This window comes from Apium graveolens, chromosome 8, assembly GCF_009905375.1.
Source record: "Apium graveolens cultivar Ventura chromosome 8, ASM990537v1, whole genome shotgun sequence".
NCBI lineage: Eukaryota > Viridiplantae > Streptophyta > Magnoliopsida > Apiales > Apiaceae > Apium > Apium graveolens.
In genome coordinates, this window is record NC_133654.1 from 185389958 (window position 1) to 185397481 (window position 7524).

Here is a 7524-nt window from a genome sequence, read left to right on the forward strand (position 1 = left end):
TCCCTGGCCGCATTAGGACCTCGAGCTAGACCGTTACCCGGCCACTCGCGCGTGGATGGACTGTCACCCAGCCTCTTACACCTTCATAGACCGTACCCCGGCCTGTCGCTTATGCCGACTCAATTAGATGGACTTACTTCCCGAACATTGGGAAAGTAATCAAATTGTTTTCTCAAAATAGCAACCTCGTTGCGAATATTAAATACACCACAGAGCCGGATCCCTTAGATTTTTGAGCGAGTATTCAAGTCCCCTTCAAAAGGAAGATCTTAAACTTGAAAACGAGTTTTTGGGATCTGCTCTAACTTTTAAAATCATTTTGAAGACTTAAAAACATTTTTAAGAATGTTTGGAGTAATGCTGATTTAATAAAATAAATCAGCCCCGATATATTAGAAAATATCTGAATATTATTATTTAAATAATATTCCCATAAAGGATAATCTTTATAAAATAATTGAAGTAGAAGTTTCAAAACTCATACTTGAAACGAATAATAAATAACAAAAGATATACTTATACGAATGTACGATCCTTATTTAAATAATCGAAAATAAGTTTGATTATTATTCAAAACCATCAAATATACCTTATTCGATTAATAGTTATAGAAAACTATATATATATATAAATATACTTATATTATACTCGGGAACATCGACTCCCAGTTTAGAAAAATGTTCACCTTTGGGTCCCCTATATTAAGGGTATACGCAACTATTGCTTATCTCTAGCATAGGTATTATGCAGTTTATAAGCATTTGAATTCATAATAAAATATCAAGATTTCACAATATGTATATGTATACCATATCAACATGCTCCAATATATCGCAAGATTTGCTAATAACAACCATGCACTTATCTCAAGATAATGCACCAATATATTTACATCACAACAACAGTTTAACGGGTAGAAAACTTGCCTGAGCGACTGGGGGTGGTAAAAGGCCTGGGGAGAGTCTGGTAACCTATAAACAACATATAAGTTGGAATTAAACCACGGTTGCTTAAGAAACTAGTCTTTAACCAATTAGACCCTAACGTTCGCTTTTGCGCTAAACGATTCACATAAGTCGCTCGAGTACCCTCGGCTCCACCATTTTTTATAAATTAACCGTTATGAATTTTAAGGTGACTCTTTTGCGAATACTCTACCAACTGACCAATTAACCTTACATAATTGTTTCGTACTCCAATTAGTCATTTAAGGACCTTAACCAAGGTTTCAAATTAAGGCGAGGGGAAATGGTTCGTTCGCGAAATGCCGTTACTTAAAACGGTCGTTTCTCCTAAACCGTACATCGGATTCAAGCGAACCACATATCAAAACAATTCTTACGACACAATATAGCTAAACATGGAAAATTCACATATTCAACAGTTATCTTTCTGTCCCGAACAATAAGAACAAGCAGTTGTATAAAAACGGGCATTACGACGGTAATATTTACGAGTTTTCCAAGTTTCTCACTACACCAAAACCTCACCAAACAACCCACAATTATTAACACATCAAAACCTCAACTAAATAATACTATACCAGCCCTTATTCTCCAGATTCTTCATCTCAACCAACCACAATCAAGTTCTATTAACTATAACAAGATTCATTCACCAAATCACTCCAAATTCAAATCAAACTACTAATAATCAAAGATTATGCTTTTCATTTAGAAAACCAACCATCAAACTCACTAATAATCAAATTAAAGGCTAAGGTTTGAAGTTTATACTTCCTTTGGAGGTGTTAAGTTGCTAGGAAGCCTTAGGGAGCCTCCTAGAAGCTTGATCTTTCCAAAGAAATCAAGAACACAAAGTTAGGCTTTGAAGTTTCTAAAAGTCTAATTTAAAGAACTATAATAATGAGGGTCTTAACATGCTTATTTGGACGAGACTTGTGAACAAGAGTTGTAGGACATCTCAATACCTTTCCAACGAGCTATAGAACACAAAATTTGAGTGAGTATTAAAGGAGATATGGCAGTTTGAAGTTGCTGGGTTTGTTTTGGCCGAGAGCTTTTTGGTTGGGTGAGGAAGATGAGTTTTTCCCTTGGCTTTGTCTTGGAATGTGTTAAAGAATGCTTGGTTGCAATTGATCCTTGCTAAATTATCTAGATGTTACTTTATTAAAATGCTTGCATCACCTAGATGACATCACTTCCATGCCACATATCCAAATCTTATGGTGTGATGATGTCACCTTCTCTTTTAACCACATATTTTAGCTTCTCTTGGAAGCTTCCTACCCATTCTACTTGTATGTGCTTGTTCCTTGGTCGTTTATTTGTTTTACGGTTCACTTAACTCTCATTCACGTTGATCGTTTGAAGGATCATATCCAGGATCTTATCACTTGGGTTTCCCCTAAACCTTTTGCAATCTTTTATATTCCTTTTATGATCCTCTCTTATAATCCTTTAATTTAAATTCTTTTAATCATGTTACCTTATACTCAATTCTTTCGGTATTTGGTGGATTTTCGGGAAAAATTAAAGTGTTCAAATTTTGATTCTGACGATCTTTACATACATTCATTTACTTTATGGAATACTAATACGATCTTAGAATTTCCATAACAGTACTCCTATATAGCGTGGTCTGATAATTTTCCTTAATCAGCATCATTAGCAAAAAGTTACTATTCATCAGTGTTTCAAAAATTCCAAAATTTGGGGTTATTACAAAGCATACCTTAAGTGTTCAGGCAATGGTTTAAGCTCAAGTGTATGAGCTTCCTCAATAGAAGGCTTAACGCTTTGGAGATTTATTCAACTCCTCCAATCCAAGAGATTCAAAAGGTATATCTAGCCTTCGCTTCTAAGGAGAAGCATTCAAATGCTACAACTGTTCATCACCCTCATCATTTTCACTATCTGAATTCCCCAAAAAGGCCTTCTCTAAGGCATCAGACCTTAGCATTTGATCAAGTTCTGAAGTAACCACAGAATCGACCAACTTCACTTTTAAGCACTCCTCGTTCTCAGTCGAGAATTTCATGGCATTAAAAACATTTAACATCACATCCTGATCCAGCACTCGCATAGTAAGCTCACCCTTCTACACATCAATCAAGGTCCGACCAGTAGCCAAGAATGGTCTTCCCAAGATTATGGAAATCTTCTTATCCTCCTCGAAATCAAGAATTACAAAATCGGCAGGAAAGATGAGTTTATCCACCTTGACCAAGACATCCTCCACAATGCCTCGTAGATATGTAATAGAATGATCGGCCAACTGTAAGGTCATATAAGTAGGCTTTGGATCAGGTAAGTCCAACTTCTTGAAGATTGATAAAGGCATCAGATTAATTCTAGTTCCCAAGTCACATAAGCATTTGTCAAATGAGATTTTTCCAATGGTATAAGGAATAATGAAGCTTCCAGGATCTTTAAGCTTTGGAGGCAACTTCTGTTGCAGCACAACACTGCATTCCTCCGTAAGAGCAACTGTCTCTAAGTCATCAAGCTTCACTTTCTGAGAGAGAATACCTTTCATGAACTTCACATAACTGGGCATCTGTTCAAGAGCTTCAGCAAAAGGTATGTTAATATGAAGTTTCTTGAAAACCTCGAGAAACCTCTCAAACTGCTTATCCAGGTTTTTTAGGAGCCTCTTAGGAAAAGGAGGTGGAGGATAGATCGGTTTCTCCCCTGTATTACCCTCAGGAGAAGTGTGTTCAATAATAGTCTTCCTTGCTTCCACTTTTGCTTCCTTCTGCTCTTCTTCTTCAATCACAGATTCATCTTCCAAAACTTGAGAATTTTCAGGATTTGCAACCTTCTCAGACCTCAAAGTGATTGCCTTAACTTGCTCCTTAACTTCCCTCTTTCCCGGCACTTCAGTGTCACTAGGGAGTGTACCAGGTTGACGATTTAGCAAAGCATTGGCAATTTGCTCAATTTGATTCTCCAAGGTCTTGATAGACCCCGCTTGGCTCTTACACATGAGCCTCAACTCCTCTAATTCAGATTTTTCATTAGACTGTTGCAGCTGGAGTTGTTGTCTTGGTGCATATTGTGGTTGCTGAAAACCAGATGGGTTGTATTGCTTCGCAGCATACTACTGATAAGGCTGTTGAACCGCATTCTGAGTATTACTCCAGTTGAAGTTATGATGATTGCGGTTGTTGGGATGATAAGTGGCTGGAATTGGCTGTTGCGACCTCTGAAAGTTACTCACGAACTGAGCTGATTCACTAGAAATAGAACACTAATCAATCTCATACGCTCCAGTGCAAAGTTCACAGACACTAGTAATCTGATTAACTCCATAATTAGCCAAAGAATCCACCTTCATTGTCAAAGCCTTAAGATGAGCAGCTATAACAGTAGCTGCATCCACTTCCAGAATTCCTGCTACCTTGCCCTGAGGTAGTCTCTGAGTTGGGTTCTGGTATTCATTAGTAGCCATCAGTTCAATCAATTCATAAGCTTCAATATAGCTTTTAGCCCATAAGGCTCCTCCTGATGCTGCATGAAACTTGGGTCTCAAAGTAGCACCCAGTCCATTATAAATGAAGTTAATGATCATCCAGTCGGATATCCCATGGTGATGATACTTTCTAAGCATCTCCTTGTAGCGATCCCAAGCCTCATATAAAAATTCTCCAGATTGCTGAGCAAATTGAGTAAGTACGTTTCTAATTGCAGCAATCTTCGCCATAGGAAAGAATTTAGTTAGGAACTTTTGAGCAAGATCCTCCCATTTGGTGATAGACACTGGTGGTAGAGAATGTAACCAGCACTTAGTTTTATCCCGAAGAGAGAATGGGAAAAGCCCCAACTTAATGGCATCTTTAGAAACTCCATTGAACTTGAACGTGTCGCAGATCTCGATGAAATCTCCGATGTGCATGTTGGGGTCTTCTGTTGGAGAACCCCCAAACTGAACTGAGTTCTGTATCATCTAAATCGTGTTCGACTTGATCTCAAAGGTATTAGCCGCGATGGCTGGTCGGACAATGCTAGACTGAATATCATTTATCTTCGATTGAGATTAATCCATCAAAGCCTTCGGATTTGCTTCTGGTTCTCCCATTGTAATAAGAGCTTCTTCTTCAACTTTCTCCTCGACAAAAACTTCTTCAAAAACTTCTTTAGTTACTACAACTTCTTCCTCAGCTTGATCCAGTGTTCTCTTATGAGACCGAGAATGCGTATGCATACACGCTCGTTAGAGTACCTGAAACACGACAAGGAAATAAGTAATAATAATGTCCGAGTCAATGAACTTTAACGACCACTGACGACAAACACATAAACTAAAAATTAACCCCAAGTCCCCGACAGCGGCGTAAAAACTTGTTAGGACGAAAACACGCGCTAATATTCACGCAAGTATATGCGATCGCAAGTAATATAGAATTATTTCTAGTTCATTCCCACAGAGACTGGTTTAGGTTAATTTCAATCAATGCACTTATGCAACAGTGGTATAGTTATTATTCAATACTAAGACGAATAACAAATTGGATTGTTTATAACTACGATTAACTAAGAGATTATACTAAAGAACATTAACTAAGAGATTAAAAAGGATTGTTTTACTATATGACACAAATATGGGATTCTAACTTCATTACTACTTCATTAAATAGTCTCTTTGTTCTTAACCTTAGCATGCAATGTTGATGACACTAATCAGATAACATGAAACTAGTAAACACCAACTTTCATTGTACGAATACCCTACTACCAGACATCCACAAAATAGGTAAAAGCTGAATAGACACCAATTATATTAAGACCCTATATGTCTATAGAATTTGACAACACAACGGTTTAATGCACAAGTTATCTATCATGATTAGATAGGGCAAGTAAGATGGTTAAAATTACCTATGAATCATGCATATCAAATACATGAACCTATGCTAGCATGGAAAGTTCTAAACCCCTAAATTCACTTTTGCTTCAATAGAGATTAACACACTATCTTATAAGTTCGCGATGCTCATAAGACGAATAAGCACAACCAATACTAGATTATCATACAATCACCACACACTAAGGCATCAAAACAAATTAACTAAAGAAATCCATAAGTAAATCCGCTAGAACCCCACGATAACGATTATCCCATAATCGGACTCATCATCAAAGTGGGTTCTGATGAAAGCATGGTATAATAAACTTAGTCTTTATACTGAATAAATAATAAACCAAGTATGTTACACAAGAGTATAGGTTCACAAATAATAAAACTAGCATCCAAGATTACAACTTAAAACAAAGAATCACAAGAATAAACTAGGGTTTCTTCGCCTTGGTTGAATTATGCTCTACGGTCTTTTTACGCCTTTTTTTGGTACGTCTTGTTATGAAAAAAGATCATAAGTTATTAATATATATGCTGTAGAATCAACCAGGGCTTCAAACTCTCAGAATCCAAGTGGAAACAGAATTCTGCCATCCCGACCTGGCGCGGGCGCGCGCTTCACCAGCGCGGGCGCGCTGTCTTCCTGTAAACCTGGCGCCACCGCGCACTAGCATAGCGCAGGTGCGCCGACTCTCTGGAAAAAAACTTCTACTTTTTATTCTCTTGCTGGTTTGAGTTGGCCTTTTCACGAGCAATATTCTTGACACATTCCTAACACCATTTTAGCATCAAAACAATGCTAAATCACCTGAATCCCTGTTATATTCCTGAAATGCAAAAACACTACAAACACACATCACATACACAAATAACTTGAGTACAAATGTCAATTCAAGCCTTTATAGAGCATTCTAAGTGGACATAAATGCCACTTAACATGGATTTTGTAGTAGGCCTGCCAAGGACCAAAGCCAATCATGATGCCATATGGGTAATTATAGACCGACCAACGAAGTCAGCTCACTTTATTTCAATCAATGAGAGATACACTGTCGATAAACTGGTAGAAATTTACCTCAAAGAAATAGTGACGCGACAGGGAGTTCCAACGTCCATTGTCTCAGACCTGGACCCCATATTCAACTCCAGATTTTGGAGGAGCTTTGAGGAATGTGTGGGAACCAAATTGAACATGAGTACCGCTTACCATCCCCAGACGGATTTGCAAAGTGAAAGGACCATCCAGACGCTAGAAGATATGTTGAGAGTCTGTGCAATAGACTTCAAAGGAAGTTGGGATGATCACTTTCCCTTGATCGAGTTTTCTTACAATAATAGCTTTCATGCCAGCATTGGAATCCGGCCTTACAAAGCCCTGTACGGAAGAAGATGCCGATCTCCCTTATATTGGGATGAAGTTGGAGAGCGCAAGATGCTCGGGCCTGAAGTGGTCCAAAGAACCAAGGATATAGTGGATTTAATCAGAGTACAGCTTGTAGTAGCCGAAGATTGACATAAGAAGTATGCTGATTTGGCCCGAAAAGATAAGGAATATGAAGTAGGGGACCTAGTGCTGTTAAAGGTATCTCTTTGGAAGGGATTGATGAGGTTCGGAAAGAAAGGAAAGCTAAGTCCAAGATTCATTAGACCTTTTGAGATATTAAAACGTATTGGGATGTTAGATTAAGAGCTTGCCCTACCCCC

At 38.0% G+C, this 7524-nt stretch overlaps 1 non-coding gene across 1 annotated transcript; it reads left to right on the forward strand.

Annotated features, from left to right (window-relative positions):
- Positions 1 to 4543: 4543 nt before the first annotated feature.
- LOC141681635 (small nucleolar RNA R71) lies at positions 4544 to 4650 on the forward strand. The gene has a single exon (XR_012559062.1). It is a non-coding gene; the product is annotated as a small nucleolar RNA R71 (small nucleolar RNA).
- The last annotated feature ends 2874 nt before the right edge of the window (positions 4651 to 7524 follow it).